Source organism: Mixophyes fleayi, chromosome 6, assembly GCF_038048845.1.
Source record: "Mixophyes fleayi isolate aMixFle1 chromosome 6, aMixFle1.hap1, whole genome shotgun sequence".
NCBI lineage: Eukaryota > Metazoa > Chordata > Amphibia > Anura > Limnodynastidae > Mixophyes > Mixophyes fleayi.
In genome coordinates this window covers 190,387,371-190,399,907 of record NC_134407.1, presented here as the reverse complement: position 1 = coordinate 190,399,907, position 12,537 = coordinate 190,387,371, and the positions used below count along the sequence as shown (strand labels likewise).

Sequence of the window (12,537 nt, the reverse complement as noted above, 5' to 3'; positions counted from 1 at the left end):
TAAGCAAAACACATATAAACATGCTCTCAGAGAAGGGAATGATTACAATATTTTCATTGCAAATCTTTCCTGCCTCCATATGGCCAGAATAAAGGGTTAGAATTCTCCAAGTGAGAAGTCCTCAACGATTGTGATGGCATGATGATACCTCAAGAAAATTGAGAATTTATGCTCTAGGACAAATATCCACCAGTGAAGTCCTTCAAGACTGATTTCCGCAACTGAAAATAGGACTTTGCTTAGCTCGCACCATTAGGAGGTACAATGAACAAAGTCAGTCGCGGTCACTACCGCAGGGCTTGTAATTGAGTAACCTTCGACACATTCCACGCGATAAAATAACTTAAGAGGCAAATCACATCTAATTGAATCGTTCCTCATGTGTCACCTTTTCTCCAGAGACTGGAAAAGAAAGCAGAACTATTCCAGGCTTATTATGCTGAATTCTTACATGTCACCAAATACTTATCATGTTTGGCAGTGGCATAACTATTTAAGAAATGTACTGTACATATTTCACAGCTATCCTACTAATTCTTCTAATACATGTCATTTACTGTAAGTCTGTCAACTAGGAAGCAATTACTTTTTCAGGATACAAAGCTATATTCAAGTAATGAAACATGTGAACTTTCTCCTTTAATATTAAAGCAGCTAATTATGCATTGTTTAAATATTTCCCATACAACCTGTAATCCCAGTAAATCTCAGATCAACCAGTAATCCCAAATCATATAATCAGCAGGAGTGCTAGCATGCTTCACATACCGTATAAACCAATTAGCCATAGCACTAGCCATTCTGTGATATTCTAATGTGCTGAAATTGAGTACAAATCCCAGTTTAAACATTGTGGTGTAAATGAAACGTCAACATTTAAAAATATTTTCCAGGTTTCACACAATGCTGTTTCGACAGACCTTGGAAAATTTGTTTCCTGAATTATTATTATTATTATTATTGTTTATTTGTGAGGCGCCACAAGGTTTCCGCAGCGCCGTACACTGTACAAACAGTAGACTATAAAGGGTAAAACAGTACAGAACAATAAACACAGAGTACCAATACTTCAGAAACTCTGGGCATGCAAATACAGTAGAGACAGAGCGGAAGAACAGGTTTGGAGACAGGAGGGAAGAGGAGCCTTGCTCATACAAGCTTACATCCTAAGGGAGGGTAAACAAAATCAGGCACAAAAGGAAGCCAGTGAAGCAAAGGGGAGAGAAAAGAGGGGCCAGGGGAGAACGAGCAGAAGAGATGAGAGGTTAAGTGAATAGTTGGTAGGCCTTAAGGAACAGGTGAGTTTTAAGTGCCCGTTTGAAAGAGCACAGATTTGGTGAGAGACGGATGGAGTGAGGGAGGTCATTCCAGTGAAGGGGGGCAGCACGGGAGAAGTCTTGGATTCTAGAGTGGGAAGAGGTGATCAGAGTGGAGGAGAGGCGGCAATCATTGGCCGAGCGCAGGGAGCGGGCAGGAGCGTGAATGGAGAGGAGGCTAGAGATATAAGGGGCAGTAGACTGGGAGAGAGCCTTGTAAGTGGTGGTAAGAAGTTTGAAAAGGATTCTGTAGGGGAAGGGGAGCCAGTGTAAGGCAAGACAGAGAGGGGAGGTGTAGAATATTATATATTTTTTCCATTTTCATTTTCAATATATGTTAACTTCTAAAGCCTTGACAAAAATAGATGGTATAATGCAGAAAATATGAATTTTATTATTGTTGGTTAATATTGAAAAACAGGGATACTTACAAGTGCAACTATTTCTAAAGATACAATGTTCCCATTGTAACTCAGTATTAGAGATGTGCGCTGAACCCGGTGTTTTGGTTTTGGATGTGGTTTTGGTTCTACAACGTCTTCGTGTTTTGGTTTTGTTTCAGATTTTGCCCAAAAACCCTGAGAGGTTTTGGTTTTGATTCTGGATTTAATTAAGAAAATTGAAAAATAGGTAAAATTATATGATTTTGAGCTGTTTTTGCTCCTATATTACTATTTATAGTATTAACATTAATTTACAGTTTATTTTCTAATGATCTTTTCACCAAATTTTCACTAATTTTGGGCAAAGTCTGCTGCTATCTTGCTGGCTAAAATTAGTTACAGAGTAGAGTCAAAAATATATGTCAGTTTACTAAAAGATACAATCACCATTTCTGCTTTCATTTTCTTTTAATTCAATTTCATATCTCACATTATGGGGTATATTTACTAAATTGCGGGTTTGAAAAAGTGGAGATGTTGCCTATAGCAACCAATTAGATTCTAGTTATCATTTATTTAGTACATTCTACAAAATGACAGCTAGAATCTGATTGGTTGCTATAGGCAACATCTCCACTTTTTCAAACCCGCAGTTTAGTAAATAAACGCTAAATAAGTCTGTTTCAGTCCTACATTTAGACCTTTGTCAAGACAACCACATAGAACAACAGAAAAGACAGATATTAAAAAAAACATGTAGTTATCTGACTTCTTATGCAATCCCAGATTGTCTTTAGCTGCAGTTCATGATTCATCAAAAGGTGCTAGTCTGCATATCATTGCAACATTTATGATGTAATGGCTCACATGTATTATCTATGAGGCACTCCAAACAATATGCATTCCACCCTGGAACCCATTAGTATTGGTATGCCTCATTTATATTTTCTTGTATATGAGATGCAATGTCAGGTTAAAGCAATGCCTTCTTCTCTCTCCTTCATTAAATTAAACTTTTCATGGTATCTTCCAATAAACTGCTCACATGACCTTCATTAACCTTGCTATATATATATGGTGGTGGTTGTGGACAGCCTTTAGGTTGAGCCAGAGTCTATATCCTCATAATACCTGACCTGTGCCTTATCTCCGATAACCACCACTTGCTCATAAGATTTTTCCTTTGCTGCTACCCACCTATCAAAATCCCTGATCAGACTCTCCCACAGCCTTCACATCTTTAAATGCACTCCAAAGTCTCATCACTTTACTAGAGCTTACCGAACAGCTACCTACACGACTCACATATGTACACCCTCACAATTTTCCCAATTTCCACTCTGAGTCATTCTTGTCTCAGCAGTGGGCTTTCCCTCTGCCTTGAAAGATCTACCATGAGCAGGTCCCTCTACCTTTTGCATTCACATCTTCACCTATGATGTCTACATTGCTTGTCCCTGTTTTATATATGCTCTGTTCTCCCCACTATACATTGATGCTGAGCACTGCGGTGATTTACAAATTAACAATAATAATATAGCAACCATGTGTGTTGGTGCAAGGCACCATAATTTGATTTCAGTGACGTGTTCGGAATGTTAAGTGCAACTTAAGGTGGAAGATTGTGCATCAGCATTGTTTAAGTGGAATCTCGTTATACAACAAATAGGATGCAATAGGAATTTCCTTTGGTGAGAGAAGCCAGGGGAGTGGTATGGGAGATGCCTCTCAGTTGCTAATAGATCAATGTTACACTGAAATTATATCAATGTTGGTTTTATTTTAGTGAAGAATACATACAATTTTCCCATGATTAGGAAATATGTAAAAAATAAAATCTTATATTCCATATCAAGCTACAGCACACTCATTTCTACTCACATCCATAGGGGATGATCTATGAAAGTAAACAGTAGTCATTAAAATGTTCTATTTAAATGAAACTCTGTGATGATGATGTATAGAGAAGTAACTGGTTCCATAGCATGAACAAAATCGGCACCACTTTAGTCCGTATCAAGGGATTTGTAGTTTACTTGCACACTGGAGTAAAGTTTTTGAAATGACTCATGACCGCCCTTCAGGAACAATGCCCATCAATCCTCTCCAAGGAATGTAGTACATATCCATTGACACCAATAAACAGCCCTAAAATAAAAGAAAAAAAATGCTGGTTAGAACTCTGTCAGAGTTGTATTGCAAATAACATAGATAAAATCTTAAATGCTAAGGAGGACCACCAGCAATATCCAACAAAGTATTTGCTAACAAGAACTTCCTATGGAAGAAAATTTCAAGGGACCTAAGTAACTATTTACACACTGTATCCCGTCAAAGTGTCCCCTTGAGTTTTTTGGGCTAGTATTGTACCACTGCTCACGTCACGTCAATTAAGTTTTTCACTCTGTCCATTTCTCCTCTAACCCATCTGATTGTTTTTCATATTGTCTTATAGCATACTTGTCAAGATATTTTGTCCCCTCCAGGAGGGAAGCGAACTGCAAATACAGAGTGGAGCTTTGGTAATTTTGGCCCAGCCACAAAGATGAAATGCTGCATTGGACGCCCCCATCTTGCCCACGTCACTGGGAGAACAGCCTGCTCTCCCTGGAGTCCAGCAAACCTATCCGGAATTCGGGAATCTCACAGAAATTCCAGAAGAGTGGTCAAATATGTCTTATAGTGGAAAAACAATCTTGAAATGTATTAAAAACCTGGGTTACTCCTTAAATTTATCTGATCTACTCAATCATAACCAACGTGACAGTATGGTCTAATTTAAGAAAAAATGTTGTCTAAAAAGTTCACTGCTTACTGCACTAGGTGAAATTGTTGTGGTCGACATACAATATGTTGATCCAATTGTAAAACACAAAAGAATAGCAGAAAACCGTATAATACATAAAATCCCATAGATTGTAAGCTTGCCAGCAGGGCCTTCTCACCTCTTTGTCTGTTTTACCCCGTTTGTTTATTAGTTTACTATGTTTGTCCCCAATTGTAAAGCGCTACAGAATATGTTGGCACTATATAAATAAATGATGATGATGATGATGATGATATATCTTACAGGAGTGATTGATATTGCTGATTCTTGTAGTGTTACATTAGCAAGTCTCGGCATAGGAATACCATTACGCAGTCCACCTGGAAATGAAAACCAATACATATATTTTAATTATCAAATGTAAAAAGACAGTTGCACAAAACATTGAGGGCCAGATTCATCTACGAACGTAATGTGAACACAACTTGCTTGTTAAGAAAACAGGTGTAACTAGCAAGCACATACGCACGTATTCAAAAACAAGTGGATCTCAAGAAACGTTTCCAGTTGAATATTGGTATAAGTATGCACATAACAGAACAGACTGCAGTATATGTGCAATATCAAGTCCCATCAAAACGCATGCAAAAAAAAAAAAGGTTTTATAGAATTAATTTACAACTATTAACACTATAATCATTAATAAAAATATATTAAATATATTTTTTTTACATGAAATGCATAATTCAGGATGTCCTTAATGCGTACTGTACATAAAATGCATTTATATAGTTTCTCTTACTTGCAAACACATGTTCTGGCGTGCATACAGTCACTCATCACTATCAGTCAGCACTTACACTTGCCTTGTAGCTGGTGTAAAGGATACGGCTATAAATCTCGTACTTAAGAAATGCCAAGGTCTTGAAATGGACAAATGTCCATGCACTCGACCTTGGCGCGCCCTTACTGTACATTGTCTACGTGCGCTCGCCTTTCCACCCCTGCTTCACCCTACAAGACCTAGGCAGTCAGAAGTCTCATTTGCTTTTGGACATGCATTGGATGTAATTGCGTTCACTGGCGTAAATTACATTTGAGTATGCGCAGAGCAATTTCACGCAAGATACATCACGCAACTGGGCTTACATCTGAAGAGGAATCAGGCATGTGACAGATATGAAGGTCTTACTGTTTATTGCGTGAAGTATGGATTCTTGTAAAGTGCTTCTTAGTGAATTTTCTAATTCTGAAACCTGTAAAGTAAAAAAAGTTACATGTTTTTTTATCCATTTAATTGCACGGCGCATTTAGTGTAATGTTATTTAAAGTGTGTGCAGATTAAGCAGAGTCAAGTGGATATAACATGACGGAAGATTTGCTTTTTCAGAAGTGAGCCCAAAAAGGAACAGCATTAACAAAGAAAATTATATTTATTTTTTAGTGTATAAGCTGCCCTGAGTATAGATCAGAAAGTCCCACAGTATCAGCACATATCCAATTCCCATCCCTGCTTAATAACACATGTGTTATAACTGTAATTTATTCATTTATATAGTGCCTACATATTATGCAGCTCTTTACAGAGAATATTTAATCTTTCACACCAGTCCTTGCCTCAGTGAAGGCTACAATCTATATTCTCTACCACATGAACACACGCAGACACTAGAATAGTTTTGTTGGAACCCAACTAACTTACCAGTATGTTTCTTGGAGTGTAGGAGAAAACCAGAGCACCCCGAGGAAACCCATGTACACATACATGGAGAACATACAAACTCCACACAGATTCCTGGTTGGAATTTAACCCATGGCCCCAGTGCAGCGATGCAGATGCATTAGCTGCATTGATGTATTTTATCTGTATGTGCTGATCTAATTTGTACTTTTGTATGTTAAGTTGGATAAATTTAATACAATCTATGAGATCTTTGAACAACTCCCTCATCTGGTGCAGGTATATATTAGAGGAAAATTGAAAAGCTGAAGAGTTAAGCAGGAAAATATCAATTATAGAACTCGATGATAATACTCAACTATAGAGAAGATTTGTAAAAAGTGGTGTCGAGTCTTTAATCAAATTACCATTTTGTATGCAATTCATTTTTTATTTTTATTTTTTAGATTTCCAGTGTTTGCAATGCTGTACGTAATTAGATTATATTTAAAAGTAACTATTAGGATATGTGTCAATATCTTTTGCAATTATTCATCACATGTCTGCATAATCATTGATTCGCACACATTTATTTAGAGTAGGCTGCATATTTGCTGCGGCTTACCGTGTGCATTTGCAATGCTACATATCTGAAGACACATGCCACTGAAAATACTGTTTATGTTTTAAGTTTGATGATAAAAATGACCACTGTTTATGTAAAAAGTTAATAAATTATATATATTGTTTAAAAACATATTTCCCTCCCCCATTACTTAAAACAGTACCCATAACCGGTGCTTTTAGCCTGGAGTAAAGAGCATGGGGTACTCCCAGAAAGGGTCAACCAGCACCAGGCTATGTGAGGCTGGTCTAATCAGACTATTATGAAGAGACCTACAGCACTGGATTCCCCTGTCATTATGTGCACCTGCCCCAGAGCAGTCAGATCTTCCTGATCACTTACAAGTTCCAGCTACCTGTGAGGTATGCTGGAGCTTGCCGGGACATTAGGTATAGCTTGTTCACTTGTTTACCAGCCCAGGTACTTTATATTTTATTTAAAATTTTAAAAGCAAACAACGCTCAAGAACAGTTATATAGTATGTTCACTTATTGGCAGGGCTGCCATCAGAAACTGAGGGACCAGTACAAATTTAATCTGACAGCCTCACCCCCCTCTTCACCATACATGCCCCCTCCCTCATCACACGGTGATCAGACTAGGGGTCTTAGACAGAACACAGTGCTGGACAGATGTTGGGAGCTGTCCAAGTCCCTTATAATTGTACCGTCTGTACCCCCCTGATGGTGCTCCTGATTATTGCCTTGCGGACCAGATCCTAATTTATCTGCTAGAAAATGATAGCTAGAATCTCATTGGTTGCTATAGGCAACACCTCCCCTTTTGCTGTTTAGAAGGTTTGATAAATCTATGGCTTCATGTCACTTGTGATAAGCATAGCCCCAATGGCTCTTTACTTTCCTAAGTTAAGTGACAGGCAGTGCTCGAAGTTGAGCAGTATGTGTCAATGTAATATACTTTAGTTCTCCACAGTTCACACGTATTATTAAACATATTAATATATTATGCATATTAATATATTCATCTACTCCAAGTAGATACCTGGATTCTATATGCACTTGAATAAGACACTAACCAATACAAACAATGCAGAATTGCATAGCACATCATAGCAGCAACATTTAATTATTCCAAAAATATTCTTTATTATTATAAGCCGACTGCAGAGCTAAGTATTTTGTTGAACCAGTTTGTAAGTATAATGCCCGACAAACAGCAAAAAGGAAGTCCCCCACCCGATTAGTAACTCCCCTTTACGAGCAAAACAAAGGTAACTGATAAGGGAAAGGAGAAGGTATACTTGGAAGACATAAGGGAGAGGTAAAGAAACAAAGACAGACATTATGGAAAGTTGAAGAGACACAAGAGAAAACATTTAATTACACAAAGGAGCGATGAGAGATGTAGGACCATAACAGACATTAATGAAAGGTGAAGTAGTGCAGGAGACATACGCTTAATGTTAAGGAACACAAGGCAGAGGTGGTTTGACACCGGGCAATTATCCTTGCATTATGTAATATGTTTTATATTATACTATATAATATAAAAGCCTCTAATAATGATATCATACTACTAAAATACATAAAGCTTCAGGGGGTCTGGATACCCCCCAAGCCCTCAGCCACTTGCTTCAATTTCCATATCACCACTTCTAAATTCGAACTTCAACCACAGGTCACAGGTATGGGAACCAGAGGTATGGGAAGGTTTATTGAACAGCGCACAGTTTTAGTGAGAAAGATAATCCAAATATGACTGGTAATAAGTTCAGACCTGTCTGGGGTATGACTATGTACCGATTCATGTGCATAGAAATAGCTAAAAACTGCAACTCCCTATATCTATGTTTTGCAATATTTTCTCATTGATGACGGCAAGATGACACACACACACATCCACACAACTGACTTAGTCATTTTAGAAAGTTAAGTGCTTTCATATCACTTGTCAGATTTTTATGTAATGGGTCATACCTTACATTGATGAATTTCTATTTTAAATAATTATTTTAATTTCCTTCAATCAATCAAATAAGTTTAGCTTGTCTCTGTTTTTATATGGATAGATAAATATATACAATGTGGAAGAGTGTAAAAACAGTGTAGCATTTTCAACTTCAATGTATATTCAAAGAAAAATATAAGCTGACTTAATTAACTGGTAAATGTGCCTGTAGTTTAAATTCTGAAGTCTTCCAAAGTGGGTATTGCAATCCCAATCAGAGATTTTTTTTTTTATAGATTTTCGCACTTACACCACAGGCACATTTGCCACTAACTTAAGTAAATAGATACTTTTTGGAATACAGCTTGGTGTTTAAGATTCTACAAAATGTTTGCGTTCTGCCCATTTGTTTTCAAATTTTTTAGTTGTGAATGGATAAAGCAAGTAGCAGCATATGATCTGGACTTTTATATTTATTTTCAGTATTAAGATTTGCACTGAAAATAGCCCTTTTGTCTCTGTTTAACCATATACTTACATTAATGGGACCCACGGCACTCCTGAACTCATAGAACTGAAATCTAAATAAGAAATGAAAAGAGTTTTTATGCAGTTGATAAACAACATTCCAATATCATCATCTTTACTGGACCAGTTAGGCTAAGGATTAGTCCAATTTTTATAGCAGTCAATGGAATGGAAGGATCAGAATGCATTACATTGTTAGGGATTCAGACAAATTGCTCACACTGTGGTTGGAACAGAATACGACATAAGCAAACATCTGGTTATTGCTGGAATAGTTTATCGACAGCCTGTCAATAAGTGGTAAAGAATAGGGAAGTCTAGCAAGTTTAACCCTGGCGGCATTCATTGATGAGCAGAAGATACAGCAAGAGTCTAACAGTTGCTATCGAAACCCAGGAAAGCTTTTTAGCCCCTGGCCTAGTGCGAGGGGACATGTGCGGCCATGCTTAGCTTCTAATCACCTTGGTGCATTGGTGGGGTGGTTTAATAAAATATCACCAGCGTTGTGTTTCATTGTGTGGCCATGGCAAAATAAATAACTCCCATGCCTTTAATGGATCTTTCCAGCCCAACCTGGTGCAGTGTTAGGCTGGTGTAATATTAAACACCCCTGTGCATTGGTTATGGTTCTTCCCATACCCTTTTGAAGTAGTAGAAGTGAGGAATTCCATATGGACTTTAGCCTTGGATGAGGGGTTATTCCCATCCTCCCTGGATGAGGTGGGAATAGAGCAATATAGCAGCCACCAGCCTAATACTGAGAGTATTTCTTTCATCCTCCCTCTAATAGCTGAGGGCAACAAAGAAGTTCTACAGCAGTTGGAGAGCCACAGTTGGCCCAAGCTTAGCCATCTCCCAATGGTTGCATGGGGAGTACCACATAGGCAGAGCCGGTTTAGCGCTAAGGCTAAAGAGGCTACAGCCAAGGGGCCTCAGGTAGCTGGGGGGCCCTAGCAAAGATTTTTTTGAGTTATGCTTTTTTTTTTTTTAAATAAGCGATTTATATATTTTCTTGCCGGCAGACGAGCAGCGAAGCTGAGCTCAGCTGCACTTTGATCTACTTCCTCCCTAGTGACCAGCCACCTTAACAACCATGCTGCGTGGACTTCAGGCACAGTGCAGATGGGATGCACTGTGCCTCTCCCTCCTCCTTGCTGTAAGGAGCCATGCAGACAAGAGGAGATAAGTAGGGTAAGTAAACAACTGTGTGATACATGGGGGGGGCACTGAGATGCTGCGGGGGATGGGTGAAACTGGGGGGGCACTGGGATGCTTCTGGGGACACTGAGATGCTGGGGAGGCGGGTGAAGCTGGGTGGTGGCACTTAGATATTGTTAAGGAACAGTGTGATGCTGTTGGGGGGAACTGAGATGCTGGGGCGCAGGTGAAGCTGGGGGGCACTGAGAATCTGGGATGAATAGTGTGATGCTGCTGGGGACATTGAGATGCTGGGTGGGGGTGGGTGAAGCTGGGTGGTGGCACTTAGATACTGATAAGGAACAGTGTGATGCTGTTAGAGGGAACTGAGATGCTGGGGGGCATGTGAAGCTGGGGGGGCACTGATAATCTGGGCTGAACAGTGTGATGCTGCTGGGGACATTGAGATGCTGGAGGGGTGAGTGATGCTGGGGGGGACAGTGTGATGCTGGGGGAGGGGACCGTGGGCAGCACAATGGTATTGGGGCAGTGTGGGGAGATGGGTGGTATTGGAGAAAGGTAGGCAGTAGGTGGTATTAGGGCAGTGTGGGGAGAGGGATGGCATTGGGGCAGTGTGGAGAGAAAAGTGGTGTTAGGGCAGTTTGCAGCGAGAGTGAGGGTAGTATTGCTATAGTATGGGACTGGTATACACGATTTCTGTAATCTGGGAGCTGTGTTACTGTAATGTGAAGGGGCTGGATTGCGGGGGGAGTGTATCACTGCTAGTTAGGAGAAATAGGCCTATCTTTTAAATGTGAATGCTATGTAATTTTAATGCTGGAGCTAGTTAGGGTGTATATTATTTGCTCAGCTGTCCAGGAGATCAATAGTAACTATGCATTTTCCAAACAGGGCCCCACATTCTAGGATCCAGCATAGCAGCAGCTGAGCTTAAGAAACCAACAGGCAATATAAACTGTAAGAACAGGTAGGAAATAGACTGTTTTGAATGTGATGGGACTGTCTGATAAATTGGCAGCTGGGGGGGGGGGAAGGCTCAAAGTACCTGTAGCCCAGGGGCCCACAATGCCTCAATCCAGCCCTGCACATAGGGTGTATTCAATACTTCCTCAGGGTTACTTATTTATCCCACCACCTGGCACAAGAGGTTTGTTTTACTAAGCTTTTCCTATAACACAAGGGGGCTACATAGGAGGCTTCGCAGGATTGTATGATACTAATCGGTACTATCACAGTGGTTCCAGTACACCCATAACATCTAGCTTTGTAAACAGGGTATTGGGCAAAAGAAGAAAATCACACTGTGATAACATGCAATGTTGGCCCACATACAAGACATGTATGTGCACATGCTTTGTATGTATGTTTCTATTAAATAAGTGAAAATGTATTGTTTTTTATTTCAAGAACATGTGCTAACATGCTGCAACAATCTGAGTATTTTGTGACTTTATGATCCAGGTCATTTTAGATTCAAGGGATCTATTTACTTTAAAAAAAAAGGTACAGAAATGCAGGTCCAGATGTTGATCTAGCAGTTTTGAATCACTCTTACGGGCCCATTTATTAGTAGGAGGTAACCCATATATCTGGCAAAAATAAGTGTTCTAATTATAGGGCTTCCCCCAATCTAAAGCAGTAACTGGTTAACAGCTTTGCAATGCCTATTTATCATGCACCATGGAGCATTTTTTCCCACCAGAGTTCCAGATAATTATTCATTTATTTTACTTTTTTTTTAAAAAAAATTAAATTTTTGATGGAAGTGGAAATGGAGACTCAAGTCTGGGCTTCTGGTAGAACTGCCCATGTATGAATCGGCAATGCCGGGTCACGCATGCTCAGAGGCATCAAGAACTGGCTGGCGTAGTGGTAAGAGTCCTCTTACCATTGCCAGTATAGCCGGGGAGGTGAATATCACTTTTAATGGTAAATTGCAGCTATATTAGATTATATATTACTGTAATTAACAGATAAGGTGAAATATGTTTGCAAGGTCTATGCAATAATATAATTCTTATACTACCTTTCAATAATAAATGAGACCTCCAAGTTCTGGTTTAAGAGACGTATTGCATCTGCAACAAGAGTTGCACCCTGCAATGCAAGACATATGTTAATTGTTATACTCAGTCATTGTGGCAACTTTTAGTTTATAGATGAGCGAATTGAGTGGATTGGTTAATGACTTT

At 39.2% G+C, this 12,537-nt stretch overlaps 2 long non-coding RNA genes across 2 annotated transcripts in view; one reads left to right on the top strand and one right to left on the bottom strand.

The window, feature by feature from the left end:
• The window catches only part of LOC142094977 (uncharacterized), a 25,394-nt gene extending 20,634 nt beyond the window's left edge, over positions 1–4,760 (top strand). The window contains exon 2 of the long non-coding RNA XR_012677728.1: positions 4,155–4,760. This is a non-coding gene — a long non-coding RNA (uncharacterized LOC142094977). The remainder of the gene's footprint in view (positions 1–4,154) is intronic.
• On the bottom strand, positions 3,434–12,537 carry LOC142094978 (uncharacterized). The gene is made up of 5 exons (XR_012677729.1): positions 12,372–12,537; positions 9,198–9,240; positions 5,659–5,722; positions 4,770–4,846; positions 3,434–3,847 (listed from the first exon to the last, which is right to left on the bottom strand). It is a non-coding gene; the product is annotated as an uncharacterized LOC142094978 (long non-coding RNA).